The 15,986-nt window shown below is 53.5% G+C and overlaps 1 protein-coding gene and 1 long non-coding RNA gene across 5 annotated transcripts in view; one reads left to right on the plus strand and one right to left on the minus strand.

The window, feature by feature from the left end:
- Sulf2 (sulfatase 2) overlaps nt 1–15,986 on the minus strand; it is an 82,511-nt gene that overhangs the window by 63,473 nt on the left and 3,052 nt on the right. The gene's annotated exons all lie outside the window — the stretch shown is intronic.
- Nucleotides 8,287–11,337, plus strand: LOC134486206 (uncharacterized). Its single transcript, XR_015684842.1, has 2 exons — nt 8,287–8,473; nt 9,976–11,337. It is a non-coding gene; the product is annotated as an uncharacterized LOC134486206 (long non-coding RNA).

Consider the following 15,986-nt stretch of genomic DNA (forward strand, 5'->3'; position numbering starts at 1 on the left):
CAGTGATGTCATACCCACTCTACGGGTGAGGAGAGGAAGACGCGGAATACTAAAATCACTTGCCCAGGACTGTAGGTTCTGGGCAGGCAAGGTTTAAACTCAGGCTGGATTTGGCTGGCATGATGGAACCCCAAAAGGAGGTCTGTAAGCTGGTTCTTAAGAGGCTTCCGTTCCAGCCTCAGTCTTCTCTGCCCCAAAAGGCAGTAGGTGGGCAGGTACCCTCTCAGAGCTTCTTTAGGGACCAGAGTGGTGGGGGGTGGGGGAGCCCGAGGCAGATGTCATCTGCTGGGCTCCAATCCCAGCTCTGATTCTGCATGCTGGTCTCAAGGAGCCCTTCCTGCTCCGGATAGAGGCTGAGTTCCGCAAGGCAGAGCTGTGGCATGAGAGGGGCTAATTATCTGTCAGCCCGAGCTATCCGTGGGTCGATTTTTGATGAGTCCCCCTCCCCCGCCCCCCTGACTTCTGGCCCTGTGCCAGCTTCTTTCTGGACACAGAAGAAACCAATTAACAATGACAGGAGACTTTCCCCGTCTTGGTAAGAAGATTCAAAATCGTTGCACAGGATGCCTCTGGTCCGTGCTCTGTCTCAGAGCATCCTGTCCACCACCGTGCGCACTGCCTCTTCCATCAGCTCATTTCAAAGCCTGTCCGTCTGGCCCTTTCTCTTCTCACTGGACTTGGCAAAGCTTCCCCCACCCCCCCGCCTTGCAGAAGATCTTTGGAGACACCAAAAGGTCCCAAGAGAGTGGGAAGGCACCGCTACACTTCCAGATCTACGTGCCTGCTATTCTAGGTGGGAGCGGGTCTTGGTGTGTTTGGAGATCCCTGGCCCACAGAGCACAGCTATGGGGGATCCCCGAGGTCTCACTCAGGATACCTAGAATGGTCATTTTCCTCTGGGGGGGTCTCCACATCCCACAAGAAGGGTAGAGAGTACAGGAAGAACCATGCAGTTGACAGGGTCGGAGCGGAGGAGGGACTAGTTTGGGGTATGCAGAGATACCCATGAAATGGGAGCAAAACCCTGCCACACATTGGGTGCTCCTAGATATGAAGTAAGCTGTTTGGTGGCAGGACAGTCCCCCAAGGACGGGTGACACAACCGCTAGCGGGTTCTGCTCTTCTCACCAAGCAGCCGGAATTCCACTAAAGAAAAACCAGGGCCTATTCTTACTGAAAAGCCTCCAAGGTTCTGTCCCACCCAGGGTAAAACCCCAAAGTCCCCAAAAGGCACAAGGACAAGACCCTTCACAATTCGACCTTAGACTTGGCCCTTCCTTGCATCCTCTCTCCCTCCTACATTAACTCCAGCCACACAACCTCTGTATATGCCTGGCGTGTCTCCACCCCAGGACCTTTGCACCGGCCACTCATTTGGATATCTTCCCAGTCCCTTCCTCCCAGTCTTTGCTCACATCCCAACTTTGCACCATGGGTTTGAAGCACTGCCACTTCAGTCACTCTACCAGCCAATCTCCCTGCCAGAATGTCACCTGCTGAAGGCACAGATCTCTCTCAGTGAGTTTCATCCCTCTCTGTGTCCCTAACACCAGTGGGTGCTCAGGCTTGTTCCTGGTTTAGCGTAGAATATTCTCCCACCTGTCTCCTGGTAACAGCCCTCTACTGTGCCCAGAGGCCACTGTGGGTGCTGCAGCAAGGTCCACTGACATAGGTAGAGCCAATGAACGTCTCCTGTCTTTGGTTCCAGTGACTGGCCCAGAGGTGGGCATGTGACACAGATCTGACCAATGAGAGAGTGGGAGCCTGGAAGCCTGCAGAAGAAGCCCTGCTCTGGGTGCTGTGTGTGTGTGTGTGTTTGTGTATGTGTGTGCATGTGTGTGTGTGTGCATGTGTGTGTGTTTGTGTATGTGTATGTGTGTGCATGTGTGCGTGTGTGTGTGCACATGTGTGTGTGTTTGTGTATGTGTGTGTGTGCATGTGTGTGTGTTTGTGTGTGTGTGCATGTGTGTGTGCATGTGTGTGTGTGCATGTGTGTGTGTTTGTGTGTGTGTGCATGTGTGTGTGCATGTGTGCGTGTGTGTGTAGTGTGTGTTTGTATGTGCGTTCGTGTCTGTGTGTTTGTGTGTGTGTGCATGTGTGTGTGCATGTGTGTGTGCGTGTGTTACACATGGATTGAATGGAGCCCAGAGAGGATTTTGGTAACAATGGGGGTGACTAAGGTATAGTAATCAAAGACTAGTCAGGGCTGTCCTTCAGAAGGGAGCTTACCCCCAACACAATGACCCTCTGAAAGAATGTTGAGGGGAAACTAAAGTCTCCCGGTGCTTGCCAGAGCTCTGCACAATCCTAGACACCCATCCCATGGTAACTCAGCCACACATACTACAGCACTCAGAGGCACAGACAAGGAAGCTGAGGCACGAGGGGTTCAAGATCTGCCGCGAAGAACAAGGCCTGCAACCATATCCACTTCCTGTCCCCCAAGGGGTTCCTAAGACCAGGTCACATCAGAGGGTCAGTGCTGTCTGCCTCTGGGTGAGCTTGTCAAGGAAGGGGGCGAGGAGGGAGAGAAGGGAGGGTGCTCTGGAGGCCCCTGGAGGCAGGTCTCTGGGAAGTAAGCCCATGGCTCTGTTGAGAGCACAGCTCTGCCCATAGGTGCCTTCTGCTCCTGAGAGGCAAGTGAGGGTGCACCCAGACATCCTGACCCCAGGTCCTTCTCTTGCAAACCCCATTCAGAAGCCAAGCACAAGGGTTGGGGATTTAGCTCAGTGGTAGAGCGCTTGCCTAGCAAGCGCAAGGCCCTGGGTTCGGTCCCCAGCTCCCGGAAAAACAAAACAAAACAAAACAAAACAAAAACAACAACAACAAAAAAAAAAAACAGCAGAAGCCAAGCACAATAGGCAGGACTGAGGTTTAGTGAATAGGAAGAATACGGAGAAACTGCTGGCGGGGGTAGTCAGGGAAGGCTGCCTGGAGGAGGGTGGGAAGTACCAAGTTTGAGTTTGAGACCCTCCATAGGTACAAAGGCCAGAGGAGCCCTGGAGAGCTCAGGGAGCGCTTGGAGAAATGGTAGAGGGTGTGACCTTAGGCTGAGGGGAAGAATGCAGGGTGGGAGGGGGACATGTGGCCAGGTAGATGTTTAGCTGGGGGACGTGTCAGGTGCGCCATGCTGGCATCTCCTGCTTCCTAGGTACAGGTTCCCTCCAGTGCTCTTTGGCCTCTGAGGGAGCGTGTGGGGCCTGTGGGTCAGTTTCCCCTGTCCTCTTCTTAGGTTCAGGACCTCGGCACCCTGGTGCCTTTTTCTGGGATTCTAGCTAGAAACAGGAGAACCAAGGCAGCCTTGAAACAGGCCAGGGACAAAAGAACCCTTCTGAGGGGCTTGGGGGTGGAGGCCTGATCTCAACACAGAGCTCAGCATCTGGGCAGGTAACTCGGGCAAGAAGTAAACAAGGAGAAGTGGACCCAAAGCTCCAGCAGGAATGACAGCCAGCTGCAAAAACATTGAGGCTCCAGAACGTTCTGGAAGGCCTGTATGCCAGGCGCAGTTCTCAGTACTGTGAAGCAAAGTCCCTGCCCTTGTGGTACTGACATTCTAACAAGCTGACACACTAGAAGCCAGTGGAATCTCCAGGAGGGGGCAGCAGACAGGATGGGAGATGGCACCAAGACCCTCGATCCCAGCTTGAGCTCAGAGAGAGGCTAGAGACATCACGTGCAAAGTCTTGGGAAGTGGAGTGTCCAGACCGTCAGTGTGCCAAAGAAGTGGTGGTGGACAGACTGTGGGACCCCAGCAGTCACACACCGGCACATCGGCTGCGTGCCCAGAGAAAGCTGCACCCAAATCCCTGCTCCCACAGAGCAGGTGGGGGGCTGGAGGGTGGGTGAGCAGGGCAGTCCACAATGGTGGGTGGGTGGGGCGAGGCAGCAGGGAGCACCCTGAGAGGAGTGGGGTACCCTGTGATCTGGAACTGACTGCCCAGGTTTGAACCAGCTCTGCTGCCCACTGGATATCGGTGACGTGTCATTTCTTAGGGTCTTGGTATCTCTCCATCTATAAAGTGGGAGAAGTGACAGCATCCACTGCATAGAGCTGAGAGGGTGAAATGGCTAAGGACCCTTAGAAGTAGATTTGTATGCAACAAAGGCCCAGTCAACGTTGTCAAGTCTCATCTGCTGGCTCTGGGCTACCCAGCAACAGCACCTAGGTTTCGTTTGAGCATCCATTTTCCCTGCCTTTGGTCCAGAATGTTTGTTTAGGTGCAGCTACAGAGGTCTAAGGTTAGACCATGAGATCAAGACCTGAACCAAGCAGGGTTGTTCAATCCCCCTGCCTCAGTGACTCACTAATCAGAGTGTAGGTGCATTGGCCTGACTGGTCAGGAAGAGGAACACATTCTACAAAAACAGAGTCCTGTCACTATCTTGCCACCTGTGGAGTGGAAAAGGAAGCCAACACAGGAAGAGGCCAGTTCTGAGAAGTGGCACAAGCCAGTGACATTAGGAGGCTTGTTCTAGCTAAGCTTGGAGGAAGAAGGCTGGCTTCTTGGTTCCCTCATTTAGGCTCAATAGATTCCATTTCCTCCTTCAGCTGTGAGTTTCTCTGCCCTCCCCGCCACACACACACATGCGCACGTGCGATCTCGTACACACACACTGTATCTGTCTTCAGATACACCAGACAATGGTGAGCCACTATGTGGTTGCTGGGATTTGAACTCAGGACCTCTGGAAAAGCAGTCAGTGCTCTTAACCGCTGAGCTATCTCTCTGCCACCCACATTCTGCTCTCTTTTAATCAAGGTCAGTTTCCCCACCGACCCTTCTGGGACATGAGTCAAACTCCCTTGTTTTTGTCAGACTCAGGAAGAATGGCTGTTCTCTGCTCTGTTTGTAGGCATGGCCAGCAAGGCTGGCTGCTGAGCCTGCATGTGTCCTGCTTCTGGCGGACTCGGGGCGGGGCCAAGAGAGGGCTCCAAAGCTGGGTGTCCAGTGACTGAGGGAGCTGCTTGTTCCCTTCAGTGGCTTCGAATTCTTGCCCTTCATCCCCTTGATGTGTGTGATGTAGCCGGGTTGGTCTGAGGGCATAGGACACGAGCCTCGCCTCTCCATGGAGTGACTAAAGGTCACACTATGGATGAACACACCAGGCTCCTTGGCCCTCCTCAAACACACATAGTGTGGTGGCCCACAGGCCATCACCTCAGTGTCCCTGCCCTGCTGGGCAGTGAGAGCTGCCTGTCTGTTGGAACATAAGCTTGTCTTATGCCCATTCCAGAGGTTCCTCAGAGCCCAAGGAACTCTGGGTAACCTGAAGGTCCCCAGTTATCTCTAAATTCTTGTATGATTCAGTAGGGCGAAAGCCATGATACCAGGATCTGGAGGCCGAGAAGGGTTGGCAGGTGCGAGTTAAGGGTAAAGTCTCACATAGCCCAGGCTGGCCTTGAACTCACCAAGGGTAACCTTGAACTTCCTGTTCCCATTGCCTGAGCAATAGGATTGCAGGCAGGCACCACCACTCGGTGTTTATGCAGTGCTGGGCTCTATACATGCCGGGCAGGGCCAACCAGGCTAGACGTTGTTTCTGGTTTTCAGATGGAGAAGGATCTTGCTGTCTGGTACTGTCTGGTCTGGAATTTCCTGCGTCCACCCAGCGGTGACCTGCCTGCCTCTGCCGTAGGCACGCTGGGGTAGGGTACCAGGCTGTCTTGCCAATCTTTCCTGACAGTGAACCTCCCCAGTCAGGTCTGGGAAAGACAGAAATAGCTTTTGTATCTGAAGTTCGGGAAAACATTAATTTCTCTCCATTGCTTTTGTTTCCAACACCCCCGCCTTGTTTGTAAGAGTCAAGGTGCTCAGCAAACCTCACACAGCGTGGGATGTGACCTGGAGAGGCAGCCCTAGGAAGGCTTGCCTTGCAAGAGGCTTCAGTGTTATCTGGTTGTTTTAGGGAAAAGACACTCCTGTTTGCGGTGTCCTTTGCCTACGGTTGGGGACATGGGCGCAGATGAAGGACCTGGGGCTGGAGATGGCTCAGTGGTTCAGAGCACATGATACTCTTCCAGAAGGCGTGAGTTCGGTTCCCAGCACCTACACTGGGCCGCTCACGAGGGATCCTATGCCTTATGCCTGTGTAGGCACTGCCTTCACACACACAAGCCCCACACCCATACGAGTAACTAAAAAATTAAATGTTCAAAGAGGAGGAAGGGGTTGGCAAGATGGCTCAGTGGTTAGGAGCACTGGCTGTTCTTCCAGGGGACCTGGGTTCAACTCCCAGCAACCACATGGCAGCCTCACCCAGACATGCAGGCAAAACATCAATGCACATAAAAAAATAAATAAATAAAACTTTAAGAAAAAAAAAGTGGGAGGAAGGACCTAGATTTGGGAGACGGGACACAGGGAAAAGCCTGTCCGTTCTAAACCCACAGACACTGAGGCCCCTCTGTGACTTGGTTAGAGAGCTGTGAGGGCCTCTTCCAGGCCACCAGATCTTTCTTGAGCACCTACTATGTATGTGTGTATCCACTTGCTAGCCACCAAGTGTAGGATCTGAGTACCTACTGTGTGCGCGTGCTAGCCACTGTGCGTGGGTGCTGCATGCAGGAAATATGAGGCAGGGCTGGCTCCGGATCAGTGGAGAATGAACTAATGAAGAATTTCAGACTCTTCTGAGAGCTCTGAAAGAATGTGTGTGTGTGTGTGTGTGTGTGTGTGTGTGTGTGTGTGTGTGTGTGTGTGTGTAGGGGGGTGGGGCGTCAATCAGACGGAGAGTCAATCAGAGGAGGCCTCCAGGAGGAGGTGACTCAAAGGTCAGTGAGAAGCTGGTTACAGCCTAAACGCTGACTCTCCCTCCCTCCCTACTTTCACTATTGCTGGGGACTAGCCCTTGGGCCTTGGTAATGCCTACTAAGGCTTGAAAGGGCCGGCAGGATGTCTCAGCGGCAAAGGCACGCACTACCAAAGCCCATCAACCTGGACTCTGAACCAAATCCACGAAGTTGTCATCTGACTTCTGCACGCACGCTGGGGCACCCATTCCCCCGCCCACGCCACCCGGGAATACTAATAAAGTCCCCACGACGGGAGTAAGGGAGCACAAAGAACTCGGATGGCGGAAGCACGCAGGAGAGCGCTCGGCTGGCACAGCTGAGAGAGGACACAGCTGTACCCTTGCCCCTGCCTGTGGGCAGCCACGCCTGCTGTCCTTCCTGGGTGTTTCGGGGAACCAGAATCAGATGCAGACATTCCCACCTCTGTTCTTTGTTCTTTCCTCTCAGCTGAGGACAAAAGCTTCCTTGGCAGAAGTTACAGTTATTTCTGTAAAAGGCCTGGAGCCAAAAGCAATAAAGCCCAACTTGAACAGAGTCGTTATTCACGCCTAATTGCCGGCTGGTGTTCAGCGGGGACTAACCGTCCCCGCCTCTCTCACCCCATCGCTCAGCCCCACGCTTCCCGTGCCCCGTGGGTGCCCTACACGCAGCTCGGGGGTTTCTGCCTGTGGATGTTGTGTTCTTCGGGAAGTCCATCCGGGAATACTAGGGCATTTGGACTGCTGGGATTAACAGCCCCGTCATGTCTCCTTCTGCCTGACGCCTGGCTGAGCATGCCACACCTCCATCCTGAGCCAATATAAACAACCCAGTGCTCTGGTCATTCCAGACACTGGGACACAGGTGGGACAGACGCCTGACATCCCTTTGACCAAATAACCACCTATGTATGGGATGGATAGAGAACGTGTGGACCCCACTTCCTGCCCGGTGTGCCTCTTGGGCTAGTGAATAGCAGAGCAGAGGTTGTGGGTCCTGTGAGCTGGGGCAGTGGCTTACAGACTGCCAGGCATCAACCTGAGCGCCATTAAGTAGGTGCATCCTGGGAATGCAAGAAAGGAAAGGGAGCAACCCAGGTCCAGACAAGGCTGGGACCAGGGTGTGTCCGGCCCCCAGGGTGCTGGGTGGGCCTACACAGGTCACCGTCATTTTCCAGACAAGAACACCGAGGAAGCTGGATGAGGGGAGTTGACTGTCCTATAGGCAGGGGCTTCCAGACCCCAGCAGTACCTCACTACAGGGTCTGGGAGCAGGAAAAGCTGTCACCGTCTGCCTTTAAAAAACTCCATTCTTTGAGATGACAGCTGCTCCACCTTGGAAAGGGCCACACAGACTTCTCATTTCCCCTGCCCGAGAAGCACCCACCTTCCCCTCCTTCTTCGGAAAACAGTACCCCAATTTACTTCATAGAGGATATTCGCTCCTACCAAGGGTGATCATGTGACCAAGGCTAGCCAATGAGATTCTTCCTGAGCTCAGGTCTCCCAGCTAGTGCTCCCGGATAGGGCCCCAGCAAGGGCGAATGGTCTCTCTGCGGCCTCATTCTACATTCCAAAAGGTGGCCAGCAACTCCTGCTCAGAGACCCCCAGAGACTTCCAGACTGTGTCCTGTGCTGTTCTAAGCCCAGCCCTCAGTGCCCTCCAGATGAATCCAGTTCCTGAGGCAAGCATGGGGCGCAGGTCAGTTGTTACATCCTCAGGCTCTGCCCGGCAGCCCCACCCTGGCGCAGCCTCCACCTCAGGAAATGGTGCAGTCCTTCACCCTCCTCTGCCTAGAGAAACAGGCCAGTGTGACGGAAGACTAGTGTAAGGCTTAAGACCCAGCGTTTCTCATCTCTGCACCTTCTGGGGCTACCCTACTGCTGTTCAGGCCATACAGAGACGTGGGATTCGGCGTGGCCGAGGAAAGCATGTCTGTCACCAGCACTAGGTGTGGGCAGCGAGGGGATAGTCAGTTTGGACTTCCCAGCTGGGGTCACTGTCAGCCCACGCATCCTCAGAACACAAGAGAGGTGCTGCCATCTACACCAAACACCTCAGAGCCCAGCAATGGAGGTGGGAAGATGACGGAGCTCAGTGAAGCCCACGGAAGCTTTTCATATAGTGCCTCAGTTTCCCCCTTACAGATATACATAATCAACTTCCTGCTTTTAAAGATTTGGGGGATGACTAAGCATCAAGTAACAAGTACAGGGCGAATTTATTATTATTATTATTATTATTATTATTATTATTAGTATTAGTAGTAGTAGTAGTACTAGTAGTAGTAGTAGTAGCAGTAGTAGTATTAAAATAGGATATCATGTAGCCCAGGCTAAGCCTCAAGCATCATATGTAGCCAAGGATGGCCTTGAACCCATGATCCCACTGCCTCCACACCCAGAGTGCTGGGATTACAGGTGTGCGCTACCTGCCAGGTGTAAAGTTTTAGTATCGCTACAGACATACGTGTAACATGTTGTCCCTGAAAGCCTGTCATAGCAGGTGCTGACATCTGTGTGGGCCTCGGAGGAATGGGCCTGTTACAGGGTCACTGCTCCCCTGCTCCCCCTCTGGCTTCGCTTCCTGCAGAAGCCTGCTCCACTGTGGGAAAACCAACCAGGCAGGGCAAGAACACAGGCAGCTGGACTCAGTCATGACAGCCTTTGGCTAGGGCCGGGAGGCACTCAGGTGGCCTACCAGGGCACACATTGACTCCCAGGCCTCAAGTTTCAGAAAAAGCAGAAAACTCTGCTTTTAAAATATGCATGTAATTCTAGCACTTGGGAAAGTGATGGAGGCAGGAGGATTGAAGAGTGCTCCAGGTCAGCCTGGGCTATACTGCGAGACCCTGTCATGCCCCATCCCCCACCATTCTAGTAACTGTTTTTTTTTCTCCGAAAGTTTCAAAGTAACACACTGGTGAAGAACATAAGAGTCAAACACAGGCCCTGGGTAGGCAGCCTGGAGCTCTTGTATTTTCCTCTTCCTCTTTTAGACAGGGCCCTGAACTCTCGGGCCTCCAGGATACTGCTCCAGCCCTAAATCATCTGGGGTCCAGGAAGTGCTCAGAGCTCATCCTGGGATGGGCTCAAATGCTAGGAGATCAGGGTTGGGGAAAAGGGTGGGGGTGGGAGTTGATGAGAGAAACTCAACCCAGACCTGTACATCGCCTGTCTCAAAGGTGAACTTTTACTTCCTAGGTGGCTCAAGACTGACCAGCCCCGTGCCCCTGGGGCATCAGGAGGATGACCCCCTCCGCCAGCTACCGTGGGAAAGCGTGAATCTAACCAGCTCTGCTTCAAGCTTGTTCTCTGCCAGCCACAACAGGTTTGGGCTTCTAGGCCCTGAGGAACAGTCACCTTCCAGCAAGGGCAGACTCTGTTCCTTTCGAGGTCAATCTGCAGGCTTCTTTCCTGGGCAACTGCAGGGCTGGGCCGAGCTCTAATAAGACCAAGGTCCCACCACACTGGGCTCACTTTTTAAGTGAGGGGAGAGGAGACAGAGAACAAATAAGAGAATTCCAGAGGAAACAATGACATTAGAGATGAGACCCCAGGAGCCAGATGTGGCATTAGACAGTGCCAAGAACAAGTGCCTAGTCTTGGGGTTGGAGACCGCTTTACCGCATCCGAGAAGAGAGAAGAGGCCAGTGTGTGGGGAGTGGGGGAGGGCAGGCAACAAGCTTCAAGAGTCTGAGAGGTAAATGGGCAAATACAGCCAACCCTGCCCTATAAGCTAAGAAAGAATTCTCAGATATAAGCAGGAAATAGCTACAACGGTGACCACTGGAAGCCAGGTTTTCTGTAGCCAGGACCTTGCGCCCAGGTATTGACCTGGGTCCCCACAGAGACTTGGGGGAACAGACTGCTATGGCTGTTCAGGTTTCCACCGGAGGCAACAGCCCCTCAGAGGGGCAGAGGGGCTGGCCCACCTGCACACAGCTCTTGAAAGGCCAAGCAGAGCAAGGCAGTCTGATTGGAGCCGCCATCTTTGATTGCGACACCATGGCCTCTGGGATGTCTCTTTTACCTCTGTTCCATGTAATCCTGGTGAGATGACAGTGATCCCAAGGTCACCCAGACACACTTGGCCCTTCTTGTGACAAAGGCTGCACCCAGTGTCACAGCAGGGCCGGGGAGGGACAGGAGCGACAGGCATCTTTAGGGTGTATGTCTCCAGTCTCCAAATCTGCATTTAAACTGTCATTCACAGGGAGCCTCTCCTGGCCCAAGAGGGTACCCCGGGGCTATGTGAGAACATCTGAGGCACCACAGGACTAACTCAAGTATGGAGGCTGGTTTTGGTTTTGGGGAACAGAATCTCATGTAGATTCTGGCCTCAAACTCCCGATGTACGAGCGATTGCCTGCCTCAGCCTCTGGGGGGGGGGGCGGGATCACAAGTGCGCACCAGGAGGCCGGAGGGGTTCCAGTACAATTTCCTCACTTCTGCCAGACACTGCTGCAGAGGAGAAAGCTGCTAGCAGCTCCCAGAGCCTAGAAAAGGGCTGTCGCCCACAAACAAGACCACTGTTGAGTGGTTTTTACCTCCAGATAAACTAAAGGGAGGGCAAAATTCATTTTTCCTTTCCTTTCTTTTCTTTTCTTTTCTTCTCTTCTCTTCTCTTCTCTTCTCTTTTCTTTTCTTTTCTTTTAGAGACAGGGCCTCTCAATGAACCTGGAGCTCAATAATTCAGGCCAACCAGCTTTGGGGGTCCGCCTGATTCTGCCCCCATTGTGCTGGGATTATGGGTGCTGCCGCCACACTTTGGGTCTTTACACAGATGCTAAGGAATCCCAGTGCAGGTCCTTGTGGCTTCTTGGCATGAGGGTTATCCACCCAGTAAAGTCTCCTCAGCTGCTAGAAAATGTTTATAGTCATGTTGGCCAAGCATCCTGCTTCGAGGTGCCCCTCTGCACAATGTGGGCACTTTCCCTGCTCAGGTGTCCCGCCCAGGTGCTGGGCTGCAGTGTGTTCAGTGTGTTTAATTATAAGCCACTCTGCCTTTGTTTTCCCTTTCATTCCTAATCAGGGTATTTCATTGATGACTGTGCAGATAAGTTATCTGCGAGTCCCTTCCAGGTAAACCTCCCCTCAAAGCACTCGCTAAAACCAGAAGGTGTTTGATCTGTTGGTTTGGAAAGCTTTGAGGCTAAGACTATCAGCAGAACCCCGTTTATCCTTCCTTCCTTCCCCGAGTTTGGTTTAGAATCCAGTACAACACCCAGCCAGGGGCCAGTGAGACACCACAAAGCCTGCGGCAGGGTGAGCTTCAGAAGGATTTTGTTCTTTGGAAAATAAGAGATAGAATAAAAGTTCTGTCCTATATCCCTACTTTGAAGGGAGATTTGATGATTGGAGCTGTGGCCAAGAGACAAGAAGGTCAAAGACATGAAGGACAGAGGGAGAGTTAGACAGCAGAAAACTGACAACATCGTCACAAGATGTTTTCAAAAGACAAGACTCGGCCTCTCCACTACTTCGAATGTTTCGTTGTGTGGGGAAGAGAAACTTCAATTGCCCAGATCGCTAAGCCAGGGATTCCATTTTACTATAAGAAAGCAAGACGACTAGACGCTGAGCTATCTCGACGACCTTGGCCAGCTTCCCTGTTCTCCGAACACCCCCACCCCCCACCCCCTTGCAGCTGACCTTAGAAGTCTGCGCATGGCATGGGTCTCCAGAGCTTGAAGACAGGTAGGGCTCACCAAGCACGGATCTCCACCTCTCTGGCTACCAAGGTGGGTCAGACTCCTGCTGGGTTCCAGCCGTGGGCCCACAAGAAAAGCTTTCAGCAGCTTACTTCCCAGACACATCTGGCATCCACCTGGCCAAACACATCTTATGTCCCTGCTCGAGGTCCCTCAGTCTATGGCCTCAGCCTCCCCTACCCCGAGGCCCCACAGGCGTGCTTAGCTTAAGGATTCAAGTCTGGGCTGGAATGGAGGGCTGTCTCCAGTGGGGCCCAGTGTGTAAAGCAGGGGGCCACGTCTTTCACAACAGGCAGTTATGAGTCTGGTGCCCCTGCCACTGGGCCCATGTGTGTTTTGCAATCCTACCGAGACTGGAAATGTAAAACACTGGTTTGTGAGAATCTAGCAAAGTGCTGGGCTCAGCTGCAGAGGTGGCTTGGAAGGTTGATCTACTCGGGAAGCCTTGTGCCACCTGCCAGGGTATAGGTACCCCCAACCCCCACCCTGCTGTAGCGGTGACTTCCGTCCGCCAATCACCCAGGAGCGAGGCATCACGGGAAGCTCAGTCAGCGCCTTCTAGTGCTCTTGGGAACGTAGAGGGGAGTGAGTGGGGTGTCCAAAACTATTCACCCAATAGGTGTGTGACAGCCCTGGGGGCGGGAGACCATACAAGCGAATACAATATGAGTTCTCCCTTGTGAGCAAGCCCAGCCTCACGGTTAAGTTAAAATAACTGGGAAGTGCAACAGCTCTCAAGTTCAGGCCTTCAGCAGATGACAGACACACACATCCAAGACACGAGAGGTGTCCAGGGGTCTAGAGAACCAGCGGGCTCAGTCCTCCCTAACCTTCCTTCCTGCTCGCTCCCCACACTGCTTGGGAACCACCCATCCCAGGCCCTCGGGGCATGGCACTTGGCACTCTGGTCACTGTCACTCTGGTCACTCTTTGGGCAGGGCTCTCCTGAGCAGGATAAAGTCCCGATGGTCTCCACCCAGGGTGCCATGTTTGTGACACTCAAAACTGTCTTCACCAATACTGCGTGTCCCCTAGCCGGCAAGAGCACCCTTGTTTGAGAATCAATGACTCTTTCCTACTCTGAACCCTGGGCCCACTCGAGTCCTGCTGGCTCCACACCCCAAATTTCTCTCCACGGCACCAACCCATCACCATGATTCGGCCCCCTGGCTACTCTCTGTTACTCCTGTGGCCCTGATGGTCCTGGGTATCGTCTCCCCACTTCCTGGGCTTTTCGGAACACAGATGGGCTCCTTCCTGTCTGACAGCTTCCCGTGGTTTTTCCATGTCATTTAAAATATAAAGTCTGAATGTCAGCCACACTTCGGTCTCCATTTCCACAACGCACGTGTGGCTCCCTACTCCCACTAGGCTTCTGTGTCCTGGACACGCTGTCCTCTATACCCCAGGGCCTTTGCACAAGCTGTTCTCACCACCTCAAACGTTCTTTCCTTGGCTCTTCCCAAGGCCGGCCTCTTTCTTACACTTCAGGCCATGGCTCAGAGATCTCTTCTTCAGGGAGGCCTCTCTGGACCACCTCCCTGAAGGTGCCTCAAGGCGCTCTGCACTGGGGAAGGTGTCTTTTATTTCATTACTTTTTTTTTTTTCCCTAAGCCTGTTATGAACAGCCTTGGCTGTGTCCCTGGTCACTGCCTGCTCTTGGGGCCTTGCCCCTTTGGAGGACCAGTTTCTCTCTTGCTGGGCTAGGCCCTCAGGCAGCACCTGGCTCTTGTCAAGTGCTCACTAGTGACAAGAGGTCATCTGATCTGTGCTGTACTTGGACCCATGCTGTACTGGGAACCATGCAGAACGTGAGCCCTTGTGGTATTGGCCCTACGTGGGATCATGTGGTAACAGGACCTTCACAATACCAAGAAGGCTGGCCTGTAAGAGGCAAGGGAGCTTTCGGCTCATCTACATACCGTCTTCTGCTGCCATTACCAGAAGCAGACAAGGCTCTCTTCCCAAGCCTTTTGCTGACTTGAACGTGTGCGGGGTGCCTGCTCTCTCCATGGGACTTAGACAAACACTTCAGGATGATTTTTGCAGTGGAGGGCCAGGTAAACTCAGCCCTTGGAAAGCCGTGGATCAAAGCCAAGCTGCAGCTTTATCCCCTGAAGCAGCTAAGATAGGCTCTGCTTCCCAAGCACCCTGCAGAAAGGGGAGGGTGATTCTCACCTCAGCCAGGATGCTGACAGGACCTTCTGACCATGGCTGCCCATGCAGGTGGCTCCTTGCTTCCCAAATGGCCAGGCTTACCTGTTCCAGGGGACCTCCTATCTGTGGGGACCAAGCAGTCCTCTCTCCTCACTCAGATCGTAAGTGTAACTTACTACCTCAGTCCGTGCACGGGTCAGTGGTCTCATGGGAGGGCGTCTGGGGGCTTAGGGACTGTTACTGCAAAGAGGCTTGCTTCTGCTTTTTGGGCTGTGGCCACAGGGGTGAGAGGGCAGCCACACTGTGGTCCCGCCTGGGCATCTCCGTAATGACAATGATCCAGGTTTGCCTGGGACAGATGCTAATAATCTCACTGTGGTCCAGGGACTCAGGGAAGGGAGTGAGGACCTACCCCCGGCACTTGTTGGATGAGAACACAGAGGCACAGAACGGTTGAGTCACATGCCCCCATGTCATTGCTGGGCAGGTGGCCAGACAGACCGGCTGTCTTAAACACCCAGGCTGGGGCTGCCAGAGACGGCAGCTTTAGTTCTGAGGAAGACACAGAGTGAAGTAGAGAAGCAGAGCGGAGACGGAAGAATGGCGTCTGTGGCAAGTGCTGAGCCCCTGATCCCGTGGTGTACGATGCCAGGGCTGTCTCAGGATTTGGGGCCCTGCGAGAGGCGTCGGGCATTTTTTCCTTGGCCTCCCAGTGATTTCAGAGCCTCTCTTTCAATGGCTTGCAAGAGAAAGGGGCCTGATTGCAGCCCGTCTAAGAAAACAACCCTACCCCACATTCCATCTGCAACTGCACTCGGCAGCTGCCAGCAGATGTGGGTAATACGGTCCTGGCTTCCCGCCCATGAGCTGCAGGGTCTGTAACCCCATCGCCCAACTGCAGCCAGCCACTGCCTCTTCCCCTCTAGGCTCCAAGTGAGGTCTAGTTCCCTAGCAACCACCCCAATTAGGCAATCACGCCATTTATCAGGATGCCAATTAATTATAATGGTCTTCATGATCTCCCAATTAGATAGCGCCTGGAAGCCGGCTGGATCATGGGCATCTGCCGGGGTCCCCACCAGGCCAGCCCCCCTGCAACCAGACTGTCCTAGCCTGCAGGTCACTGTGGAGAGGCTCGCCTTCCTGTCCTCCGACACACCGCCCAGCCTGGGATACCTTCTGAGGCCAGTCCACCAGCAGCCACAAGAGGGTCTCACTCCTACCGTGTCCTATGTCTGCTTTTGAAGAGCCAAAAGCCTCATCTCTGCGTGGTCTTCATCGATCACATTTGAGAGAACCTTTGCATCTAGACTAGGGGAGGAGATGGAATCCCCGGGAAGAAGA

The sequence above is a fragment of the Rattus norvegicus genome, chromosome 3, assembly GCF_021556685.1.
Source record: "Rattus norvegicus strain SHRSP/BbbUtx chromosome 3, alternate assembly SHRSP_T2T, whole genome shotgun sequence".
NCBI classification, from domain to species: domain Eukaryota; kingdom Metazoa; phylum Chordata; class Mammalia; order Rodentia; family Muridae; genus Rattus; species Rattus norvegicus.